Source organism: Corythoichthys intestinalis, chromosome 4, assembly GCF_030265065.1.
Source record: "Corythoichthys intestinalis isolate RoL2023-P3 chromosome 4, ASM3026506v1, whole genome shotgun sequence".
In the NCBI taxonomy this organism is placed as follows: domain Eukaryota; kingdom Metazoa; phylum Chordata; class Actinopteri; order Syngnathiformes; family Syngnathidae; genus Corythoichthys; species Corythoichthys intestinalis.
The window spans coordinates 54,665,926-54,692,999 of NC_080398.1; the positions used below are offsets into that span (position 1 = coordinate 54,665,926).

The window sequence follows — 27,074 nt, forward strand, 5'->3', positions numbered from 1 at the left end:
TTTATGGACTGTTTGGGTGAGCCTAGGGGTGTTACAAAAGAAGAGGCATTGCAGACTTTTACCCTCACTCTCCAGGCTCCATGGCCATGCTCATTGATTTGAGCCTCACACTGTTGAGGTCCAACATAAATCAATACACTAACAAGTCTTCATTTATACATAAGACATCTGATTTCCAACTCAGTGGGCATGGACTCCTACTATTGTCTCAGTGGCTAAGCATGCATTTTCTACATTTGGCCTTGAGCTTCTTTTGCAATTCATATGGCACATACACTACAACAAACTCATTGTAAGTAACATATGGATACAGTGCATGTACTATTTTTTAAATTTTGCTTCCTTGAAAATGTCCATTTTAACTTCATGTCCAAGGTTGTATTCACTTAAAGCTGAACATTTAAGGTCATTCGAAAGTGTTTTTTTTCTCTTAATTAGACCTGTACTTTTGTTTTGATGTGGTTTGTAGACTGTAAAATTAGTTATTGTAAAATTAATGAATATGGTTATATATTTATGAATATAAAAAGAGGTCATTTAAAATGAGTGATTACCTTTTTCGTTTTTCTTAATCTGACATACTAAATACAATAGTACCTCTACTTACAAAATTAATTGGTTCTGGAAGTGGTTTCTTAAACTGAACTATTCCGTAATTACAGACGCATTTTAGCGTCTTCCAGGCAACCTATTGGCTGTTAGCCGGGACTAATTATAATTTTTATGTTATATTATTATATTAACATATCACCACCAAGTTGCATGAGATGGGTGTGCATTGCACACAAAAAAACACTTTGTAAGTAGTAGGTGGTTAACTTATTGGCTGCTATTGATGGCGATGGGAGATGCTGCCAGCCTACACAGTTCAAATAGATTAGATGTGTACTAGCGACAAACTAATTTAAATACACATACAGTATGAAGGATGAGAAGAGCCAAATGAATGAACATCTGTCTTCGTCAATGGCACTGAAAGAGTTGAGGAGAAAAAATAGAAGTGTTCACAGTGAGATTTTCTTATTAATTTGTTTTGGGCGCATGGCATTCAGTCCAGTTTTAGAGTCCACCCCAACAAGTGCACTGGCACAGCAAGGACACGGGCTTGTATGATAAGACGCTCTTAGAAGGGAAGCAGCCCGAACCGCAAGTTAAAAACATGTAACTCGAACATGGTCAAACATAAAATTAAGTCGTGGATCTTAAAAGTGTTCCTGTACAATTGCTGCTCATCCATCATACCACTATAAAGAACGTGCACCGTTAGTATGATGTGGTTTGTCTCATAGACAACATATCTAGATGTTTAAAATGTGTTTTATCAAATGGCCCTGAAATAAAATGGTCGACGAGCGACGACACCCATCCCCATTGCCTCCATATAGTCTGCAAGAATAATGGGTAACTAAGGGGCCCAGTTTACTGGTGTAAAGTGGGTGTGGTTAGGCAAGGGGAGGGTCAAACAGAAAGTTAAGTTGATAATAAGTAAGTTGTAATAGAGCATGGACATAACTATCAGTTGACGGGGCTCGGGGCCGATCCGTAGGGGGCCTATTTTTAAAAACTTACAATCAAAATATTTTCAGAACCAAAGCCTCTAGCGACCTAAAACCAAAACAGGCACCTCCCTTAGGCATATATGAGTCTTAATGAGCAGCAACATAAAAAAATTCAAAGTCATTCCCTTATGAAATCCCGATTATTTTTTTATATACAAGTATAACAAAACTTAAAACGGCTATAAAATTATTAAATTTTAGGCTAGATGCTCAAAAATCCCCAAATGCAGAGATAGTCACCTATATTTTCAGGATTGATAGCAATATTTAACACATCATATACGTTTTTGCTCAAAATACCAACTTTTTAAAAAATTTTCAACAGCCAATATCACTTAATTTTCACATCAGAAACTTATACTTGAAACATTTATCTTAAGACCGCTCAACATTGTCTGTCTAAATAAATTAATTAAATATGACTGAAAAACTTCTTAGTCAGGGAATAACAAAAATAAATAAAAATGGGGCCTTCCTTCAGATGAAACACTACTGCTTTTGTCCAGAAGCACAACCAGACTCAACAGAAAATGAAAGCTCCTTTAGGCTGCTTTAAGGCCACATAAATAAAATAAAAATGACAATTGGGGAGAAGGGAGTAAAACTCGGGTCACTACATTTCTAATAGTTTAAGGAGAAAACACATACAGGAGGACACTTCTTTCTAAGCAGCTTCCTACTCGAGTTTTGCAGGTTAGCAAATTCACACAGTTTAATGTTAAGCTAACTTCGGTCGGATTTTCAGCAGCAACATTTGTGGTGTGTTCCCCTCCTCCACATCATTGATGTCTTTTTACATTGCTTACAATGGCTGCTGGTGCTGTTGGCTGAAAAAAGAACTTCTAATACACCTCCTCTTTGAAGGTTGTGGAGGAGGCGGCATGTAGTCAACATGTTGTATAAGTAATCAACCAATCAACCATGCGTTTGAGGGGAATAAATGGACTGGCACATTTAGCAAGTGAAAAGGGGTAAATGTAAGTCTGAACATAATGAAAACAATTCACTTAATAATAGTAGGGTCAATTCTATCCTGATATGGGATATGGGAATACAAATGACCAATATAACTGAAGTCATTATGTAATGCAAATAAAGTTGCTTAAAAATTGGTGGGGACAATTTGATCAGCCTAAAAAGTTGGTAGTGTTATGTCCCTAGCGTCCCTATGCAAACCTACGCCCTACGCTAGGGGTCCCCAAACTTTTTCCTGTGAGGGCCACATAACTTTTCCCTTCTCTGATGAGGGTCCGGGGTCAGTTTGTAACAGAAAAGGTGTGACGATTGCAGGAGTGCCAAAATGTAAAGATTTATTGTTTTTCAGAAAGCCACAATCAAATAACCCTTTCTGGATTCTTCACGGAACAAAAGTAAAAAAAAAAAAAAAAATATATATATATATATATATATATATATATATATATATATATATATATATATATATATATATATATATATATATATATATATATATATATATATATATATATATATATATATATATATATATATATATATAAATAATGTAATAATAAATAATAATAACACTATTTATTAAATTGATAATAACCAAATAACCCTCTCTGGGTTCTTCACGGAAAAAAGCGAGGACATAAATAATACTATTGAAAAAGAAAAAAAAAAAAAAGAAAAACATTTTTTTTTTTTTTTTTTTTCAATTTTTTTTTGTTCAGGGGGCTACACCAAATGTGGAGGCGGGCCGTATCAGCCCCTGGGCCGTAGTTTGGGGACCCCTGCCCTACGCCCTTGCCTTAGCAGCAGCATTAAAACATTAACAACATCAGCAAGAATTGTCTTCATCCCAATTCAATTGTTACTGTAAATCATGATATTAAAATGTCTTGTTTTTCTATTGAATATGTGTCCTGTTTATGATAGGGTCGTTTATTTGTTTTGTCATGATCCAAGCCAATACCATGTCATACCATCAAAATAATCTGTCATCATGATTTATATTGGAGGTTGCACTAGAAACAGCTCCAATACATTAATTTAGTTAAGGTAACTATGCTGGTGAGGGTGTTTTGGGTCTTGCAACAGACATCCTTGCCCAGGTGACCCGGCCAGGGTGAAATGAAATCGGTACACTGAAGTAATTTAAGCCCATATTTTATGACGTTTCTCTTTAATTTAGTACATACAGGGGATTCTTTATTTTTCTCTTAATTTTTTTGTACAGTGAACACTTTATTTATTTATTTATTTATTTATTTATTCTTTCATTTATTTAATTATAAGCTGATAATCAATAACCCTTTGAAATTCAGGATTTCTTCATTCAGGCAGTCCTACCCAGGATTGCCCAGCACATATAAATTGACACAATAAAAACAAGCCATATTTGATACAAAAACAATTTAGGGAAAAAAAACGCACGCACTCACACAGTGAGTGTAGAGGGTTTGTCCGGTGGCATTTATGTCTTTCTACCAGTATATTAGTCAACGGGATGCCAAATTTTGCTTCCCCCTTTTCGTTGCCGGGACCCTCTTTTGGTATGGTCCGCTTCTCCCCCATCCTCTGCCTCTTCGATGGTACTTTCTGTTGGTAGAAGGTCAAATGACTCCGCATGTCTGACTGTGTGTACTGTGTACATTCCCGACGTGTTCAGTAAATGACCGAGAAAAACATTTTTAACGCCAATGATATTTCCTTCACCTCTGAAAGTAAGTACAGTACTCATCTCCACCGCCGCGAAACGCTGTCTCCTATACCGTTCCCTGGCTTGTGTTGTCATCACCGGTTTCCTTATAAAGATTTCATGTTTGTAAAGTGTTGTGTTTCTGTGCAGCTGGCAGGTTCACAACTCACGAGACAGAATGATGTATGGATACTGTAAATTATAGTTGTACGACTTTCAAAGTTAAGTTCAGTTTATCTGCTGCTTTACTATTATTATTATAATATCCTCTTTTTTGTTTTTAAATAATAATTTATAACAGAAAGGCTGTCTTTAGCCAAATTAGCAATATTATTGTGATATTTAATGGCGGTAAACTAGGCGACGAATGAATATATCGACAATCCATCCATCCATTCATCCATCATAACCTCATCACATTTTGACCTGATTTTTTTCCCGTAAATAATTGCACGTTTATCAATTTCATAAATTTGTTTTTGTGTGAATAATATGAAGTAATATTTTTAGTGGGTCAACTATACATTTAGAATATTGGCTAGAACAGTATTTAGAAGGGATGAGATATTGTTGTATTTTATTTAAAATACTCATTCTTAACACGGTTTAATTATTGTCACTTAGTGGTGTCATTTGGCCAGGATCTGAATATTTTTTTGCATCTAATGGCATAATGCATTCAGCATGAGTTCATGTGGGAGTGCAGAAACTTCAATCCTCAGCAACTGGCAAGCTCTAAGGAAGAGATTTAATGAACTGAGTCATCAGGGTCTGCCCAAAAGTCCCTTCTGTGGAATCATATTTTGCTAAGCCTATTACACAATTACCTGCAATCAGGTACAGACACTTGGGTGCACACTGAGCTACCTCATTGGGAAAATGAAGGAACCACCTATATCCTATTTATTGCTTGATGCACATTTTTATAAAATAATCTGGAAGAAGCTGGTCTGCAAGATCAGCGTGCTGAGCTAAGATCAGAGCAGGGTTGTTGCCCACTCTCTCTTTGTCATGCTCATATAAAATGAGTTCACCCAGGGTCAGTCTGTGCAACAATGACTGAAAATAAGGCTGGTTGTACAATAAATGCATGCTTCCATCCATCCATCTGTCATCCGTCCATACATCCATACATTCATACTGCATATACAGTGCTGTGAAAAAGTATTTGTCATTTTCATAAGTACTTCAACCCCCCCATCCTTACTACACTTAAACGTGTACGATAGTTAAACAAATGTAGGCATCAAACAAAGCTAATCCAAGTACTTTAGTATGAGAAAAATTTTATTGTGCACATGAATGCTTACACCCCCCTGGCACACACACACACACGCACCCCCCCCACACACACACGCACACACACACCAGACACTTAGAATGAAAACTTTCATGATCATATTATTCATATTCTATCTGAAATCCATTCATCCCTCCCTCACCCAGCCATCATCAGTGAGCACATGCTGTTACAAACTGATTGCTGTAATGATATTTATGCTAATTAAACCCACCAAAATTCTTACAGAAGACACTATTGCGCACTTAGTATGAAGAAAAGGCTAATTAAATAGGTGATATATACTAGAGCACTTTTCAGTTTATTTATTTATGTTTTAATATTTGAAATAGGGTTGGACAAATCTATAGTTTTCCTTTTTACCAAATGTGTTTACTAAATGTGTTTTTAAAAAATCGATTCTGAGATATAACTTCACGCAATTCTCGTATCAGTTCAAAATCCGTCTGTATCGATCCTTACATGTGTGTTTTTGGTGAAAATAAACAATACAGTGGCTGCACTTGTACTCCCGCCCACTAGTTGGCAGCGCATAGCAGCCTTGCCTTGCAATCTGCTAATTGCTGAAGTTACAACATCTCGTGAGAGTTATCCTGTATTGATTCATCACACTGTAGTCTTGCAAGGTTTGGCGCCACAGACTAGCAAAGTTTCAACATGGCGAAGATGGAGATACGTGATACCCGAGCACCTTTATAAGTCGGAAATGTGGGCTCATTTTGGCTTTTACTGCAAAAACGGAGTCATAGAGTGTAACAAGAGCCATGCCATATGCAAGCTGTTCGATGCAAAAGTGACTAATCCGGGCAAAACGACCGGAAGTATTGCTGAGGTGTGCTGCCCGCAGTACTCAACCAATAGCAGCTAATGTTACTGTTTACACTGACTGACACTGCGCTGCTATACGTGTGTTAACACCCCAGTAATGGTGGACAACCACTAGAGGGCGACATACACGTATCTCTAATTGGATTAGTCAATACCTGCCATAGCATGTTATTGACATGCTATAAATCCTTTAAGGATGTATTTACGTCTTTCTTTTTTTCCCCCTTTTTTTTTTGCTGTAATGCTCATGCTGCCGAGAACAGTCTCTCACTTACACAATGAATGAGTTGCCATAGCACACTTTAGACTGTGTACCAAGCTTAACAATGATTAACACATTTGTGCCTTTGATCGTCGAGCTACCGGGCGGTCTCTGGCCAGATCAAAGCAACAAACCTGCCAATCATCGTTAACTTTAAGTATCAAACTCAAGCTGCACTGGACAGTTTGGCAGTACTACTTGTCAGGAGGAAGGGTGTGGCGCTGTACGAGCATGAGGCACAGAATTATTAATATTTTTTTTTAATATACAGTGGGGCAAATAAGTATTTAATCAACCACTAATTGTGCAAGTTTTCCCACTTGAAAATTTTAGAGAGGCCTGTAATTGTCAACATGGGTAAACCTCAACCATGAGAGACAGAATGTGGAAACAAACAAACAAACAAAAAAACAACAGAAAATCACATTGTTTAATTTTTAAAGAATTTATTTGCAAATCATGGTGGAAAATAAGTATTTGGTCAATACCAAAATTTCATCTCAATACTTTGTTATGTACCCTTTGTTGGCAATAACGGGGGCCAAACGTTTTCTGTAACTCTTCACAAGCTTTTCACACATTGTTGCTGGTATTTTGGCCCATTCCTCCATGCAGATCTCCTATAGAGCAGTGATGTTTTGTGGCTGTGGTTGGGCAACACGGACTTTCAACTCCCTCCACAGATTTTCTATGGGGTTGAGATCTGGAGACTGGCTGGGCCACTCCAGGACCTTGAAATGCTTCTTACGAAGCCACTCCTTTGTTGCCCTGGCTGTGTGTATGGGATCATTGTCATGCTGAAAGACCCAGCCATGTCTCATCTTCAATGCCCTTTCTGATGGAAGGAGATTTTCACTCAAAATCTCTCAATACATGGCCCCATTCATTCTTTCCTTTACACAGAGCAGTCGTCCTGGTCCCGTTGCAGAAAAACAGCCCAAAGCATGATGTTTCCACCCCCGTGCTTCACAGTGGGTATGGTGTTCTTCGGATGCAATTTAGTATTCTTTCTCCTCCAAACACGACAACCTGTGTATCTAGCAAAAAGTGCTATTTTGGTTTCATCTGACCATAACACATTCTCCCAGTCCTCTTCTAGATCATCCAAATGCTCTCTAGCGAACCACAGACGGGCCTGGACATGTACTGGCTTCAGCAGGTGGACACGTCTGGCAGTGCAGGATTTGAGTCCCTGGCGGCGCATTGTGTTACTGATAGTAGCCTTTGTTACTGGGGACCCAGCTCTCTGTAAGTCATTCACTAGGTCCCCCCGTGTGGTTCTGGGATTTTTGCTCACCGTTCTTGTTATCATTTTGACGCCACGGGGTGAGATCTTGCATGTAGCCCCAGATCGAGGGAGATTATCAGTGGTCTTGTATGTCTTCCAATTTCTAATAATTGCTCCCACAGTAGATTTCTTTACACCAAGCGTTTTACCTATTGCACATTCAGTCTTCCCAGCCTGGTGCAGGTCTACAACTTTGTCTCTGGTGTCCTTCGATAGCTCTTTGGTCTTGGCCATAGTGGAGTTTGGGGTGTGACTGATAGTTGTGGACAGGTGTCTTTTATACAGATAATGAGTTAAAACAGGTGCCATTAATACAGGTAACGAGTGGAGCCTTGTTAGACCTTGTTAGAAGGAGTTAGACCTCTTTGACAGCCAGAAATCTTGCTTGTTTGTAGGTGACCAAATACTTATTTTCCACTCTAATTTGGAAATAAATTCTTTATATGATTTTCTGTTTTTTTTTTCACATTCTGTCTCTCATGGTTGAGGTTTACCCATGTTGACAATTACAGGCCTCTCTAATCTTTTCAAGTAAGAGAACTTGCACAATTGGTGGTTGACTAAATACTTATTTGCCCCACTGTATATATTTTTGACCCGATTCCGACCCACAGTCGGCCGGAGCTCTGTTCATGTGATTGGATCGGGATGTCTCTAAAGATTACAATGTGAACCAAAGCCTTCCCAAACAGAGCTATTCAAGTCTGGTGAAAATTCTTCTAGTTTTAATATCGCAATATAAATCGCATGTAATTGTAATGTGAATCCTTGTAATGTCAGTTTTTCCCAATATTGTTCAGCCCTAGTGGGAATTTGGAAATGTCTTTAATGATTGTGCCATCCATGGGAACAGTTCATTTTGAATTTTAGGCAAACAAAGTCTCATGAATATTCTACTCGTATAGGTCAAGAGAGATGGGATAGAGAACTCACAATTAGGTGATTCTCATGAAAGATGGTGGTAATCATTGTCGTAATGTTCAGTTGGGTGAATCGGACACTGTCAGTGTTATTTAATAACACAAGTGTAATTTTAACACTTAATTGTGATTCATTCATTCATTGTGAGCATTCATGGCAGGGCTGAACGAAATTGGAAATAACTTACACTGCGACTTTTTGGGGGGTTGCAATATATTGCGATATACTGTATATTGCAATATTAAAACGTATATTGCAATATTAAAACTAGAAGTTTTTGTATTGCATTCAGTATTTTATTAAATTGTTTTTCCAAGTTTCCCCCTTATTTTTCTCATTTATCCTTTTATTATTTTTTCCCTTTATTTTATATTCTTTAAACAATTTATCATATTCTTCATTATAAAAATGTTATCTTAGTTTCTATAATTTTTTATTGTTGCATAATACATTTAAGGTGCTTCAATTTACTTCAGTTGTATTTATTTAGTTAGTTATAATTCTTTTTTTTTAAGAACTGAAAGTGCAAAAAATTGCAAAATTCATTCCTATTCATATAATACCGTTTAATCCAAGCTGTGAATGATGAAGATTTCTGTATATAAAAAGGATATAGGAAGCCATGTCTCTGCACACTTCCTGCTTTTATGACGCAAACCAAAACTTTACGTGTTCAAAAAAAAAAAAAAAAATCTCACATTCTGCGATAGGACTACTGCGCATGTGCACATCGTGATGGCTATATTCAAACGATATATTGTGAAGGCCTAATTCATGGTGGTTTAGGAGAGTTAATATATTCATTATGTTGTTGTTATGGTTCTGGATGAACGGGGGACCCAAACGCAGAAAGTGGGGCAAATTAGCATTTGTAACCAACATTTATTGAAGATTTTGAGGGCATGACAGTATGTGCCTGGAGAAGCAGGCAGGGAAGCAGGCAGTAGTACTACATCTGGGAAACAAAAAAGCAAATTAAGCTCGATCGAGGAGTCTCTGGATACTAGAAGCTGGATAAGGCTGGATTCAAAAACTCATAGATTTGAGTCATTGATTTGGTGATGAAGTGAGGCAAAGGACTGGTTTAAAGTGCGTATGACACCAAAAAGCATGTTTATTTCATATTTCACGCTGTTTTATGCTCCTGAATGAAATGAACCGCTTGGATATGTGTGGAAGCGGTCGTTTTATATATTCAATTTTTGAATCCCGCGCCATGAAAATGAGTGATTTCCGGCTTCAGTCTCGGGTTTAGGACGGATGCGAATATGACGTCACCTGGGTCAACATCTCACAATACAGCATTGCTTTATAGCATGCTGATGGACTGCGGATTCAGCTGATTTTGCGAATTAATTTGTTTATTTTTCACATCACGCCAGCCAAACGGCTGCAGAAAATTGTTGCCGCACCAGGGAGAGGCGTGTGAGCCTTTTTGGGTTTCAAAAGGTTCCCGTTCTCTGCGTGTATTGGTCAAAACAAGCCCTACAACTGTGGGACCATTGGACTTACGAGGAAGTGAGTAAACATTATAGGTACACGATAATTATTGGTCCAATAATTATCAGGCCAATAATAGGTATTATGACCTCATCCTAATAAATACAATAACATTATTAATAGGCTCGATAATATACAGTATAATTATTTTGGCACGGTGTTCGTGGATTGGGATGTGTGCGTTCGTTTCCACTCCTGAATTGCCAGTCCAATGTACCAGTGACTGTGTGTGGGAGAAGAAGAGGGAGTTGTGCCACAAATCAAGCGCTCCCTTCTGTGACTTAATGCTTAAACGATGGCAGTCTGCTTAAAAAAAAAGCACGGGGTCGGTAATTTGGGATTTTTTAAAGTTGTCAGTGGAAAATGCTTCACTCGCAATTTGTAACAAATGCAAAACCGAATTGCAAGAGGAGGAAAAAAAAGTGTAGAGCTACAACACAGATGAATAAGACACTTAAAAGATCACAATCGCGTCGATGGTGTTTTAAAAGAGTACGAGGACGCGCAAGCTGCGAATGAAGCTGCCCATCCAATTCCAAAGCCAGCTAAGAAAGCCGGGGTTGTACCATTTAATGCGGCCTTTGAAAAGTTTCAGAAAGAGGGCTATAGCGATCTCAAACATGATCACAGAAATGATGGCGCTAGACAACCAACCCTTTTCCCTCGTCGAAGACATAGGATTCAGGCGGCTACTTCATCATTTGGAGCCCAGGTTCATTCCAGGCAGTCGCCACTTTCCAGATGAATGTTTACCGGCAAAATATGATGAGATTGCCACACGCTTCCATACTTTGATCGGCAACCATGCATAGCACGAAAGTTTCACCACGGACATATGGAAGTGTAATGTTAGTCCTGTCAGCATGCTTGGTATGATGGTGCAGTGGCTGGACAAGGATTTCGTACTGTGCAGAGAAGAAACTTCATGCTTTATTGAAAATGGTTTCACTCACTGCCGTTTATATGGATTGTAATAAGGCAAGCCATTAATCGTTTTTGTTCGACCATATTTTTGATAATGAGGAATGAGTGATGAACCTTACCATATAATGTTTACATTTTACAGTGTTAGTCATAAGTTAGTAAGTTATTGAGAAGCTTTTGGTTATTGATAGGCTTGCTGTCCTATAATTGCCAGGTTATGAAAGTTGTTTCATGGACCAAGACCACAACAGTATCCTCTCCTGTAGCACCAAATGTTTTTATCTGATGACAAGGCACAATACCTGTTGGGTTTGACTTAGTTCAGTGCTCATCGTTCAGGGAACACATCTTCAATGGCATTGACTAATTGATTGTGATTGACTCAAATTATATTTGAAAAAATAAATATTGGCACTTTATTCGAAGTCGAGACTGTTCTTTGTTCTTTGTCTTTGTTTTGTTCATTATAATAATGTTCATGTCATCATAAAAAAATGGTTAGGTCAAAGGCAAATCTATGTTGTGTCCACCAGTACAGTACAGAAGTTTTTTTTTTTTTTTTAACCTCCAGGTGTTCAAAAACTCAGTTAAATATACATTAAGAAATTATATATTTATTATCGGTTATCGATATTGGTATCGGCTTTGAGGAGCAGGAAGTTATCTATATCGGTATTGGTTTCAAAAAATGGATATCGTGCACCCCTAGTAAACATCGTATTTTGTATTATGTCAAATACTGGGATCATGGCACATGCTTTAGTACAGAGGTTGCTTGAATTTAGTGGCTGATTGTCAACCGAAAATGCCCCTCGGCCGATGACCGCTGGCTTGTCGCACCCCCCCCCAACCCCCACCCGCTGGGAGAGCGCTATACTCGGCTTATTGCCCTCTTCGTGTGCCCGGTGTTCTGTCAAATTTTGGATAAATTTTGGATTACAACTGGCGCCCAGATCATATGCCGAGGCCGCTGGCCCACCTGTGGCTCAACAGGCAATTGACAAACTACAAGAATTTGGAATAAAAGTGGACCCGGAGGACATCCGTCACTGCTTTCTGCTCCCAGCTGGGGGGAGAGGACCAGCGACGGTGGTCGTGAAGTTGGCGGACCACAAGAGCAAGGTTGCCCTGCTTGACCAGCGCCACCGCCTGAAGGGAACGAAGATCTTTCTGAATGACAACCTGACTCGCCGAAATGCTCAAATAGCGAAAAAAGCACGTCAGCTCAAAAAAGAGGGGAAAATTACCAGCACCTGGGTCTCTGATTGCAAAATCCTTGTCAAGTTGCAAGACATGAAGATAAGAGTCGTGCGAAGCTTGGGAGAGTTGACCCCATTCGAAAATTAACGATGACACCTATCACCACCTTTCTGGATGACCAGATTGATGAGTTCCATGATGACCCAATTGATAATCTTGATCCTGACCTCAACTTTTACAATAACATGTCGAACAACTGTAAGTACTACACAACAGAACAGTACAACAATTCTATGGATGCGGGCGGTAAGGTAAAACTAATCCACTTCAATGCCAGGAGTCTATACAAAAATTTTGAAAACATTAAAGAATTTCTACAGAGCTTCAAAAACAAGTTTGATGTTATTGCCGTCTCTGAAACCTGGCTCAATGTCAACAAAGGAACTGACTTTAAATTGCACGGATACAACATTGCCCAAATGAATCGGACATCTAAGGGAGGGGGTGGGGTGTTGCCATATTTGTCAGAGAATAAGACATAACAGTTGCTCTTAAGATATGCCCTCCAGCAAAATCGCATTACTGAGCTTCCACTGCAACAAGAGTGTCGTGTTTGACCTGCTACACAATGGAGCTTGTGGATATTGAGCTCTCTGGATAAAATATTTTCTACGATGAGACCTACACCAAGCCAGCGGCCATGTCCGGCCAACACCTTCACGTTTGGACATCAACTGATACAATGAACCCACTTGAATTGACAATATGTGAAAATCCATGGCAATCAATGACTTTTGAACGAAATGTGAAGATTATGACTGGACTGTAACACAAATATGCTGTCTGTGCGTCCCTGGCTGATGGGGGACGGGTATCGATAAGCATCTGCTTTTCCCGTCTCTCCTTTCGGGTAAAATTCCACACTCTGAAACTGTCAATGATTTTGATGATGATGACAATGACAATAAATTCATTCATTCATTCAAAAAAAATTTCAACCCCATCAGAAATTGGAACTTTGTGTTAAAAATGGCTGTGAGTACAGCGATTTCAAAGTAAACACTACAAACTTTCTTTAAATAAAAGACTATTTACTTGCGTTTGATCATGGAAGGAAATGTAGAACAGTTCTCCTCAGACACATCCTGCCATGTTAGCTGCACAACAACTGCACGCCGCTCTCTGCTTACGTCTTCGCCGTGTAGTAAACCATTATTTTACACCATATTTGTGTTGACCATGTGGCAGCTACGCACTCCTCCAATATCAGCTGGTTTGTTTGGCGGTACTCTGCAGCTGCTTCCCCGGCGAGCTCTCTTGTCCATAGCAGGGCAACGAGCTGTAACTTGCTCGCCACCGGGCGGGTTGCCGATCGGCGAAGACAATCAACAACCCCACCGTAGTGTGAATTGATCTGAGCTAGTTTTTTGTGATTTTTCGCTTCGAAAAGCCAAAATAAGACTGAGACGTCACTCGGTTTGGGATAGCATGTCTGCTAGCTTTAACGCCTGTTGGTTTGTTTACATTCTCTGAAGCCGGGGCTGGGAAAAGACAAAAGCCTGACTAACTACAGTGGCATAAAATATCGTTCGAGGGTGCAACAGTAAAGGTGAAGTCGATAGTTTTGACCATTATGGAGTCATTTTGCCATGTCGTACTGAATAAATGCATTTTTGTTATTTCATATTCCATTTAGCGCAAGACTTATTTGTCATGACCATAACATTTATTTAGCAATTGGGGAAAAATACTTCGATAAAAAGAATATCCTCTAAAAATATTGGAGTACAGAGACTGACACAATGACATTTTGCGGCTCTCTTCGTCGCACTTTCCTTGTTCTGAATAATTCCCCCTCAAAGGGTTGAATTGTAAATCAGATGAAACCATGACCCTGCCGACGTCATCCTCCTGTTGGGGACGCTAGAGACCTACAATGGTACGCGTGGCTAAACGGCAGATTAAAAGACTAATTTCTCGTCATCTGCGCTTTGACAAACTGTTGTACATAGTCAAATCATCTCAAAATCCATCCATCCATCCATTATCTTCCGCTTGTTCCGGGGTCGGGTCGCGGGGGCAGCAGCTTTAACAGGGAAGCCCAGACTTCCCTCTCCCCAGCCACTTCAACCAGCTCCTCCGGCGGGATCCCAAGGCGTTCCCGGGCCAGCCGAGAGACATAGTCTCTCCAGCGTGTCCTGGGTCGTCCCCGGGGCCTCCCGCCGGTGGGACATGCCCGGAACACCTCTCCAGGGAGGCGTCCGGGAGGCATCCGAACCAGATGCCCGAGCCACCTCAGCTGGCTCCTCTCTACGCGGAGGAGTAGCGGCTCGACGCCGAGTCCCTCCCGGATGACCGAGCTTCTCACCCTATCTCTAAGGGAGAGCCCGGACACCCTGCGGAGGAAACTCATTTCGGCCGCTTGTATCCGGGATCTTGTTCTTTCGGTCACGACCCAAAGCTCGTGACCATAGGTGAGGGCAGGAACGTAGATCGACTGGTAAATCGAGAGCTTTGCCTTTCGGCTCAGCTCCTTCTTCACCACTACGGACCGGTGCAGCGTCCGCATTACTGCAGACGCCGCACCGATTCGCCTGTCGATCTCCCGCTCCCTCCTACCGTCACTCGTGAACAAGACCCCAAGATACTTGAACTCCTCCACTTGGGGCAGGATCTCATCCCCGACCCGGAGAGGGCACTCCACCCTTTTCCGACTGAGGACCATGGTCTCGGATTTGGAGGTGCTGATCTTCATCCCAACCGCTTCACACTCAGCTGCGAACCGCTCCAGTGAGAGTTGGAGGTCACGGCTTGATGAAGCCAACAGCACTAAATCATCTGCAAAAAGCAGAGATTCAATGCTGAGGTCACCAAACCGGACCCCCTCAACGCTTCGGCTGCGCCTAGAAATTCTGTCCATAAAAGTTATGAACAAAATCGGTGACAAAGGGCAGCCTTGGCGGAGTCCAACCCTCACTGGGAACGAATTCGACTTACTGCCGGCAATGCGGACCAGACTCTGACACCGGTCGTACAGGGACCGAACAGCCCTTACCAAGGGGCTCGGTACCCCGTACTCCCGGAGCACCCTCCACAGGATTCCCCTAGGCACACGGTCGAACGCCTTCTCCAAATCCACAAAACACATGTAGACTGGTTGGGCGAACTCCCATGCACCCTCGAGGACCCTGCTGAGGGTGTAGAGCTGGTCCACTGTTCCACGGCCGGGACGAAAACCACACTGCTCCTCCTGAATCCGAGATTCGACTTCCCGACGGACCCTCCTCTCCAGCACCCCTGAATAGACTTTACCGGGGAGGCTGAGGAGTGTGATTCCTCTATAATTGGAACACACCCTCCGGTCCCCCTTTTTAAAAAGGGGGACCACCACCCCGGTCTGCCAATCCAGAGGCACTGTCCCCGATGTCCACGCGATGTTGTAGAGGCGTGTCAGCCATGACAGCCCTACAACATCCAGAGCCTTTAGGAACTCCGGGCGGATCTCATCCACCCCCGGGGCCTTGCCACCGAGGAGCTTACCAACCGCCTCAGTGACTTCAACCCCAGAGATCGAAGAGCCCACCTCAGAGTCCCCAGACTCTGCTTCCTCAAAGGAAGGCGTGTCGGTGGAATTGAGGAGGGCTTCGAAGTATTCTCTCCACCGACTCACGACGTCCCGAGTCGAGGTCAGCAGTACACCGTCTTCACTATACACAGTGTTAATAGTGCACTGCTTTCCTCTCCTCAGACGCCGGATGGTGGACCAGAATTTCCTCGAAGCCATCCGGAAGTCGTTTTCCATGGCCTCACCGAACTCCTCCCATGTCCGAGTTTTTGCCTCGGCGACTGCCGAGGCCGCAGTCCGCTTGGCCAGCCGGTACCTGTCAGCTGCCTCCGGAGTCCCACAGGCCAAAAAGGCCCGATAGGCCTCCTTCTTCAGCTTGACGGCATCCCTTACCGCTGGTGTCCACCAGCGGGTTCGGGGATTGCCGCCACGACAGGCACCAACCACCTTACGGCCACAGCTCTGATCGGCCGCCTCAACAATGGAGGTGCGGAACATGGCCCACTCGGACTCAATGTCCCCCACCTCCCCCGGGACAAGGGAGAAGTTCTGCCGGAGGTGGGTGTTGAAACTCTTTCTGACAGGGGATTCTGCCAGACGTTCCCAGCAGACCCTCACAATACGTTTGGGCCTGCCAGGTCTGGCCAGCATCTTCCCCCGCCATCGGAGCCAACACACCACCAGGTGGTGATCGGTTGACAGCTCCGCCCCTCTCTTCACCCGAGTGTCCAAAACATGCGGCCGCAAGTCCGATGACACGATTACGAAGTCGATCATCGAACTGCGGCCTAGGGTGTCCTGGTGCCAAGTGCACATATGGACACCCCTATGTTTGAACATGGTGTTCGTTATAGACAAACCGTGACGAGCACAGAAGTCCAATAACAGAACACCACTCGGGTTCTGATCGGGGGGGCCGTTCCTCCCAATCACGCCCCTCCAGGTCTCACTGTCATTGCCCACGTGAGCGTTGAAGTCCCCCAGTAGAACGAGGGAGTCCCCAGAGGGGGTGCTCTCTAGCACACCCTCCAAGGACTCCAAAAAGGGTGGGTATTCTGAACTGCTGTTCGGTGCATAAGCACAAACAACAGTTAGAACCCGTCCCCCCACCCGAAGGCGGAGGGAGGCTACCCTCTCGTCTACCGGGGTAAACCCCAACGTACAGGCGCCAAGCCGGGGGGCAATAAGTATGCCCACACCTGCCCGGCGCCTCTCACCATGGGCAACTCCAGAGTGGAAGAGAGTCCAACCCCTCTCGAGAGGATTGGTACCAGAACCCAAGCTGTGTGTGGAGGAGAGTCCGACTATATCTAGTCGGAACTTCCCTGCCTCACACACCAGCTCAGGCTCCTTCCCTGCCAGAGAGGTGACATTCCATGTCCCAAGAGTTAGCTTCAGCAGCTGGGGGTCGGACCGCCAAGGCCCCCGCCTTTGGCTGCCGCCCAACTCCCTACGCACCCGACCCCTTTGGCCCCTCCCACAGGTGGTGAGCCCATGGGAAGGGGAACCCACGTTGCCTTTTCGGGCTGAGCCCGGCCGGGCCCCATGGGGACAGGCCCGGCCACCAGACGCTTGCCTTCGAGCCCCACCTCCAGGCCTGGCTCCAGAGGGGGGCCCCGGTAACCCGCGTCCGGGCAAGGGAAACTGGGGTTCAATAATCTTGCTCATCATAAGGGGTCTTTTTGAGCCATACTTTGTCTGGCCTCTCACCTAGGACCTGTTTGCCATGGGTGACCCTACCAGGGGCTTAAAGCCCCAGACAACATAGCTCCTAGGATCATTGAGACACGCAAACCCCTCCACCACGATAAGGTGATGACTCATGGGGGGTCATCTCAAAATATGATTCTAATTCACATAATAATGCTATTTAAGACTTTTTTTATCCTGTCGTACTTACTTTAAGTGTGTTGTGGATGATGAATGTCCGCACCTGGTCGTAGGTCCACTCAACTGTCCAATCCTGTAATCAGAATGTTGACACACCCACACACACTGGGAGTTGGAGGATGAGCGGGCTCAGGGCGTAGAGGCCCTAACAGTTGTTTTCTGTAGGGTGTTATGATATTGGAAAAAAACCTGACATTGCAACTTCTTGGGAGTTTGCGATATATTGCGATATTAAAACCAGAAGAATTTTCACCAGATGACTTGAAAATTGAGACTTTGGTTGCCTCACCATGACCACATTGTATTTTTATCTTCCGTCAAATTATCGCCACTTCCAGCAGAGTGTTACTCATGAAACGGGCGCCCAGAGAGGCTCCGCCTGTCTCGGCCACTGTTATGCACACGCCCCCCTGGTTGTCTCCGATTGTGGTTTTTACTTCCAGGAAATATACCCCGAGCCACACCATGTTTATATTAGTTATTTTCCAAGTGATGACTGCTCAACTGCGCAACGATTGTAACATCCCAAGTAACGATATAAGACTTTCTCTGTCGTATTGCAACTGCTTGTGAAAGCAGCATTTATTGCTTAATTTATGCATTTATTATAAAAGTATTATTTTAAAAGTATTTATTGGTTAAACAGTGAAAATTAGAGAAAAAACGCATGTTGATTTACATTGTGCGCCCTTAAGTCTTCTGCTTGCACCCCTAAAATTTCAAGTTAGGGGCCACTGTGTTCCTAGTAAAAAATGTTAGTCTGGAGCCCGACTTGTACTTGTAGATGCACATATGCACCCAGATACACACACAAAACACAACTGATCTTTTTTTCTGCTTGAATGAGGTATAATTTCATACTCTTAAATGATGTCGAGTTAACTGGTTGAAAATTTAACTGTTGTGGTTTGACCTCTGTGTAACGGGTCCATCAGTGGTTGTGAGCAAGAGTAGTCACCAAAGGAATTATGTGGTTGGTAAATTGTTCAGTTTGATGTAATGGATGTGGACTAAGCTGGGGGTTTAAAACCTGTGAAGTCATTAATTGATCTTTTTGCCGCATTTTGTATTTCAAATATACTGTAAATGCTAAAGTCTTAGCGGGTCTTAGAGAACTACCAGAAGTGATTAATGATACGAGCAAACTAAACTCAAAATACCGGTAGCTATTGACCTTGTTTTGGGCAGTGCTTGTCTTTCTTATCTTAACTTTTTTTGTTGCAATTTTACATGTTGGCATGTTGGGTTCAATGACACCATGCAATTTGAAAATTTAGATGATTTTACATTATTTTTGCCAACATAAATTACAAATTAAAAAGAATGAGATGAAAAGTTTACCTAATTAAACACATCCATGTTTTTGGTCATCAGAGAAATACAGCTAAAGTGGCCGGGGAAATTGCCCTTTTCCTCGTTGACTATGTTATTTGTGGTTCAGTTAAATCTATTATAAATATTATAGGTTTAATAGTTCACGTGGATGTATTAAACCGTTTCGGTTTTACGGTTTTCATTCGGTTCACTTATACAGTACCTCGACATACGATCCTTTCGTGTGGCAATTGATGCCCAGCCCAGGCTGCGTTCGCCGGGAAAAGCTACAACCCATGGCAGCGCAGGGAACACTTTATGGGTTCTCTGTTAAACTTACCAATAGACCAGACATGTCCAAAGTCCGGCCCGAGGGCCAAATGCGGCCCGTGATCAAATTTCATCCGGCCCCCAGCCTCTGTCATAAAATCAATAACGTCTGGCCCGCATACAGACTTAATAAATTGGTCAGCAGTACTGCTACCAGCATATGAAGTAGCTTACACCTTAAATGCTGCTACTCCTTTACCCACTAAAAGGCAGCAGCACTCTAAGCAACATTACCCCGTGTGACCCTTTACTCCCAATTCTCTAAAATGGCGACAATCAACAAAAAAAAGAAAGTTGACTGCGACAGCCGACCTGTCAAGGATAGGTGGAAATTGGACTATTTCTTCACTAAAATACGCAACAACTGTGTCTGCCTCATTTACAAAGAGGCAGTCGCTGTTTTTAAAGAGTTCAACGTGAGGCAATATTACCAAACAAGACACGCTGATGTGTACAACAAGATTACAGGGAAGATGCGTAGCGAGAAATTGAAGCAACTTGAAGCGAGTTTGATTTTACAGCAGCAGTATTTCGCAAGAGCCCAAAAGTCGAAGGAGAACGCCACAAAGGGTAGTTGCGAGATTGTTGAAATTATTAATTAAAAATAATGACAAAGCAAATGTGACAAACAGAATGGCTTGCTAAAATTTGCTTGAATATATCGTTCTACGTAAATATCGTTCTACGTAAAGGATGCAAGCTGAGGTCGGCCCCCCAAATTTTTACCACACTAAATCTGGTCCCCTTTGCAAAAAGTTTGGACACTCCTGCAATAGACAGAGGCAACTGGAAACATCCAAAGTTATATTGACGCTGCTGCACAGATAACCCACTTAATATAGCACAATTCAGCAATGAATGTTGAATCTGCACATAAGTAAAGCAGATAGATATTGTCACTGCAACCAGATATGATCTTTCTGTAGAAAATGTGGCAATGTCTCTCTATCAAATATCCCTGTATCAAAAAAACTAAAATTATATAATTCCCTTTGTTATGTTCAGATTATTGCTGCTAAGGCTTCAAAGCTTCCAGTTATGCTTGTTTATTTGTAATTATAATATTTTATAATTGTTAAAAATAAATTTGAATTTATGTTTTGATTTTATGAACGCAGACTAATTTATTTAAAATATCACCCAAAAAGGGTCAATTTTGTTTATTTACACAACTTCTATTGGTCTACATTTTCAAAAATAAAAGCATTATAAGTATTTTTTCACCTGCCTTTTTAGTACTGAAAATTAACCGAACCGAGCACTTAAAAAACCAAGCCAAACCGAAATTAAATTTTAGTGTGCCGTTACACTACTTGTATATATATTACTACTACAACATTTTTAATCGCATTTTTCATTGTTAACCCGTAGTTAACACACACTTTTTGTGTAAAAATATTCTTAGTTTTTTTTTTTTTTTTTGTCCCATTATATATAGTATATCTATATATACAGTGCCTTGCAAAAGTATTCGGCCCCCTTGAATCTTGCAACCTTTCGCCACATTTCAGGCTTCAAACATAAAGATATAAAATTAAATTTTTTTGTCAAGAACCAACAACAAGTGGGACACAAACGTGAAGTGGAGCAACATTTATTGGATAATTTAAACTTTTTTAACAAATAAAAAACTGAAAAGTGGGGCGTGCAATATTATTCGGCCCCTTTACTTTCAGTGCAGCAAACTCACTCCAGAAGTTCAGTGAGGATCTCTGAATGATCCAATGTTGTCCTAAATGACCGATGATGATCAATAGAATCCACCTGTGTGTAATCAAGTCTCCGTATAAATGCACCTGCTCTGTGATAGTCTCAGGGTTCTGTTTAAAGTGCAGAGAGCATTATGAAAACCAAGGAACACACCAGGCAGGTTCGAGATACTGTTGTGGAGAAGTTTAAAGCCGGATTTGGATACAAAAAGATTTCCCAAGCTTTAAACATCTCAAGGAGCACTGTGCAAGCCATCATATTGAAATGGAAGGAGCATCAGATCACTGCAAATCTACCAAGACCCGACCGTCCTTCCAAACTTTCTTCTCAAACAAGGAGAAAACTGATCAGAGATGCAGCCAAGAGGCCCATGATCACTCTGGATGAACTGCAGAGATCTACAGCTGAGGTGGGAGAGTCTGTCTATAGGACAACAATCACTGCACAAATCTGGCCTTTATGGAAGAGTGGCAAGAAGAAAGCCATTTCTCAAAGATATCCATAAAAAGTCTCGTTTAAAGTTTGCCACAAGCCACCTGGGAGACACACCAAACATGTGGAAGAAGGTGCTCTGGTCAGATGAAACCAAAATTGAACTTTTTGGCCACAATGCAAAACGATATGTTTGGCGTAAAAGCAACACAGCTCATCACCCTGAACACACCATCCCCACTGTCAAACATGGTGGTGGCAGCATCATGGTTTGGGCCTGCTTTTCTTCAGCAGGGACAGGGAAGATGGTTAAAATTGACGGGAAGATGGATGCAGCCAAATACAGGAACATTCTGGAAGAAAACCTGTTGGTATCTGCACAAGACCTGAGACTGGGACGGAGATTTATCTTCCAACAGGACAATGATCCAAAACATAAAGCCAAATCTACAATGGAATGGTTCAAAAATAAACGTATCCAGGTGTTAGAATGGCCAAGTCAAAGTCCAGACCTGAATCCAATCGAGAATCTGTGGAAAGAGCTGAAGACTGCTGTTCACAAACACTCTCCATCCAACCTCACTGAGCTCGAGCTGTTTTGCAAGGAAGAATGGGCAAGAATGTCAGTCTCTCGATGTGCAAAACTGATAGAAACATACCCCAAGCGACTTGCAGCTGTAATTGGAGCAAAAGGTGGCGCTACAAAGTATTAACGCAAGGGGGCCGAATAATATTGCACGCCCCACTTTTCAGTTTTTTTATTTGTTAAAAAAGTTTAAATTATCCAATAAATGTTGTTCCACTTCATGATTGTGTCCCACTTGTTGTTGATTCTAGACAAAAAATTAAAATTTTATATCTTTATGTTTGAAGCCTGAAATGTGGTGAAAGGTTGCAAGGTTCAAGGGGGCCGAATACTTTTGCAAGGCACTGTATAGACCCTACCCACCGACGTCACAAAATCACGTGATTGTTCCGCCCCTTTGTCCGTCATTTTGTGTCTGTATTATCAATGGTCTCAATTGATCGAGCAATTTATAATGCATTTCATGGAAGACCCGGTGCTTTCGGATGCCGTAAACTCACTGGATGCGTTGCATAAAAGGCGTTATGTGGAAAAGCTTCAGTTTATCCATTCGCCAGATCCATATTTGATGCCTAAATCGATGTTTTTCGACCCGCTGTCTTCGCCGTATTTGCCTGACATCTGCTAGCTACCCTGATATTTACAACTATCTTGTTCACACAAAATCAGCCTATTCTCACGAAAGTTTGAAAAACTTTAAGAGCTTGGAGGCTTATAAATACTTCGTTGCTGGTTGGGTGAAACAGGTCCTCGTCCACGAAAATTCGGCAAGAATCTATCTTGTGCTTGGAAAGGTGAGTTACGAAATTTTCAATTCAAAATCTTTTGTTCTTGCTAACATCCACTGTCAAGTCTAATGTATTTCATGTCATTTGTCAATGGAGCTAGGGCTTTTAATGATTATATGGTTTAGCGATAGCACTCTCACTACATACATACGTGTATGTTGTCGGCGATTAGCCTAGCAATGATCTTAATTGTGGTTGTCAGCCCAAAACCCTCTAAATATATATTAAATGCATCTTACCAGATATAAAATGACTACTACATAATCTGTGGTAATCGTTTGGAGCCCAGTTTTCTCGTCGAATTGCAGCAGCCCATCTCGCTCTCCTCTCCGGGTCTCTCGGAATCCGGTAGAATTTCAAGTCTCTCCGTCTATCTTCTCTGTTATTGCAACCGACCGCCACACACACCTTCACCATTTTGATTATTAATGTCAACGAGCAGAAAAACACGCCGTAAATAGGAGGAATGTACGTAGCCGTAACAGGTAAACACGATGTGTTGACGGACAATTGGGCGGCACCAGTCAGGAGGGCGGAGTTGTGACGTCACGTGGGTAGGGTCTATATACAGTACAGTGGACCCTCACGATACGAGCACAACCAAGCTTTTCTCCATAAGAAATGAATTGTATTCCAGTTATTGCGTACAACACTTCCCATGAACCCCCCCCCCCCCCCCCCCCCCGTTACTCTGAAATAATAATTCAATGCATCATTTTTAAGGCTAAACAATCTCAAAAAGTAATTAAATGTATCAAAACAAATTTGTTATTTATATACAAGCACTTACAAACAGGGCTGGTGTCTTCTAGCAACATGGAAAAGAAGTGAGTCATCTGAGATTATACTCTTTATAAAGATTGCTAACATGCACACTCTTTTCATGTTTTCTAATTTTTTCTTGCTTCGTTTCAATTCCGAGCATTCTTTTATTTTTCTTACCACTGTCTTTGGTCTCCATTTTCCTGGGGGACATGGTTAATTAATGTTTACTTGTGAGTGCAAATGATTCAGATGCACTTTGATACAAAATTAGACAATGAGGTTGAGGCAAGAGGTGGGCAAATGGATGGATTCTGTTGATGGGAGATGCTCGAATATACTGTAGATGTAACAGGTGGTTTTCGTCTCTGTGTTGTGTATTTAAAACAAAACTAGTTAACTTTTCAGTTTTGGTCAATTTTAGCAATGCAGGTGGGCAAAAGCGGTAGTGATTTGCCTTAAGGAAGATGTTTCCCATTAGGACCAGTGCGCAGTGTCGTAAAATCCTGATTTAATGGTCTCCTGCAGATGGATTTAAAAACATTTCTGCTCCAGCAGCTGTGTGAAGGATGAATTCTAATGAGGTAATGAATCCAGTTGTGGCTAAACAATAGCATATGATGATGTTGAAAATAGCGTTTCGTTTTGCACCGTATTCCATCACTGGCCTTCCGACACCCCCAAACTCGTCAGCGCTGACGAGTTCGGTTGGGGTGGGGGGTCCCGCCAGCGGGGGAAGCCGGGCTTATAATTATTCTTGAGTGTCCTTTTATCCTGGTAGCCTCCCTTTTTCTTTTTATTTGTGTCTCCTCGGACAAAACTTTTTGTCTCTTTTGGTGCAATGCCATCTTTGCAAAATTCGTGTGAAAGCATTCGCATCAACTTCCGTCTTTATAACGAATGGGAAAAGGGGGAAGTGAGGTATGCCGTAAAGCAGTTAGCACATTTGTAGTTTTTTTGTGTGGCAGGGTTCCTGCCACCCTCCTCAAAGATAATTAGTGCAAGTGAAAGCAATACAGACCCAGTCAAGATATAAAAGAGGTGTCATTCAATTGGTTGTCAGTCGACATGTCATCACAAATATTATGAAAATATTTATAAAGGTTGAAAAGTTACCTAATGTTGCTTTAAAATGACGACGCCAGTCCAGACTGATGTGTGATGAGCTTTGATTTGCGCGCTCGCCTGCGTGCTGGTTGCGCTATGCGGCGCGGGTGCAAGTCCTGACCTGGACTAGGGGGACGGCTCCATGCAGACCGGTTAAACACACAGTTTTTCTGAGTGCAGGTGCTATTTTTAAACACTGCGCGTGCATCGGTGTGCATCTGTGTTCATGTTGCAGTACTTAATTTAAAAAAAAAAAAAAAAACAGCAATGTTGGCATATTTTTTTAGTTGGTTTGTTATTGTTTATAAAGCCAAAGACAGGGGGAGGAGAAGAGTCTTAAATCAACAAGATTGCAAAAGTTCATAAAATGAGCCCTGATTCTATGATTTATTAACCTGTATTGCTATGTGATTCCAGGAATACAGCTGTAAATATGCTTCCGCTTTCTGGAAATGCATCCTTCCATTATGCCTTAGGGGCTCATGTCAACTCGAGATGTTGATAAAGATTTCGAAGGCATAGCCGAACACTATTTTATTGCTTAATATGTACATTGTTTAGTGTAATTAACTATTGTTGATCATCACAGCGCCCTTATGTAGATTATATTTTGCGTTGCATTCAAAGGAAACTTTGATAGTTTAGCCAAAAACCCTCCAGGCATACCAGTGGAAGAATGGCTTGCTGTTTTTAACTTCTGTATCTTGTCTAATGAAGATGATCTGAAAAGAGACGTAAAGAAGATAAGTATCCTCAGTTTTCCTTTTAAATACTGAACCGGTGAATTATGTGACAAGTGGAAAAGTGGCAGTTGAAATTTACAATGTTTTGAAGTGAGTTTAGTGTTTGTTGCCTTTACCTACATGCAGTAAACGGAGCCATGGAGCTAGTTGGAGGATTACTGAGGATTTGTCTCGCTAAGCTCCAGAAACCTAGTCCAGTGAACCGCTTGGTCTCTCCTCCCCCTCCCTGGAGCAGCCCAGTGACCCTCTTGGTTTCTCCTCCCCCTCCCTGCAGCTGAACAACAAACTGTCCTTCCCTCTTGTCCTATTTGGCCCAGAATGAAGATGAGTCTGACCAGAATGTAATTTGCCAACACATAAATAATACTTACAAGTATTTCTAAACTGAAAATCAGTAGTTTCTGAATTTTCCAAAAGCACAGAGAACACCGTTTTATTAGAAACCTTACCAATTTGTTAAAAGGAGACTTACAAATCATGAAAAATCAACGCTCACTCCAGGTGTCTGTTGGGTCAATAAAATAATCTTGACAATAACTTCAAAGAAAATGAGTAAAATCTTTGGTCTAGTATCTCTCTTATGCCGTAACTATAGTAAATATCTAAAGATTGAAAATACATCCGCTTGAAAGCTCTATGGCTGTAGTTGCAGTATATTCCCATGTCACAACAATGAGGCCACAATAAAAAGTCACTTTTCCATCATGTCCCTCCTAAAAAGGTGATAGGCAAATACTACTAGTTAATGTCAGGGGTCACCAATCTTCACTGCGCAAAGAGCTATTTGGAACCATTTTCCACAGAATAGAAACCACTGAAAGCCATAAAATGTTTTTTTGCCATTAAGAATGAAATAAGTATAATTAAAAAAAATTTTTTTTTTTATCTTAGCCAAGTATAATATTTTTTTCGCAGTTAAGCAAACATCTTGCTCTTTTCTAATCTTTATGGAATCACTGAACTGCAGAGATGACAAATAGACTAGTATATTTTTAATGCAAAAAACATTATATCAGCACATGCTTTAGGTTTGACAAAAAGTAATTATTTGGCAAATCCATTTAGAAATGAGCGAGTTATAATTTAACTTTTTTTTTTTTTTTTTTTTTTACTCAAGACCCTAAAGTGCACTTGATAAGGCGAATTATCAATGAAAGCTTTTACTTTTGCTATTAAAAGGCACATTGGTGCTTCAATAGTACTGCACTTGCCATTTGTTCTTTATGTTTTAACATTGTAAGTATTTTTTTGTTTGTTTATTTTTTTTGTTTCATTGTTATGATGAATGTGTGCCTTAAACTGTACTGGCGCAGAGTAATACAGTTATGATCCAACAAAATAGGTTTGAGGCCATGAAGCACAACCAGATTTCATACATAGGGCACACTGGATTACAAGGTGCA

At 41.5% G+C, this 27,074-nt stretch overlaps 1 protein-coding gene across 1 annotated transcript in view; it reads left to right on the forward strand.

Annotated features, from left to right (window-relative positions):
• Positions 1-4,099: 4,099 nt before the first annotated feature.
• The window catches only part of oxr1a (oxidation resistance 1a), a 330,399-nt gene continuing 307,424 nt past the window's right edge, over positions 4,100-27,074 (forward strand). Inside the window, exon 1 of the mRNA XM_057833157.1 lies at positions 4,100-4,246. The gene's annotated coding sequence lies outside the window, so the exon portion shown is untranslated. The remainder of the gene's footprint in view (positions 4,247-27,074) is intronic.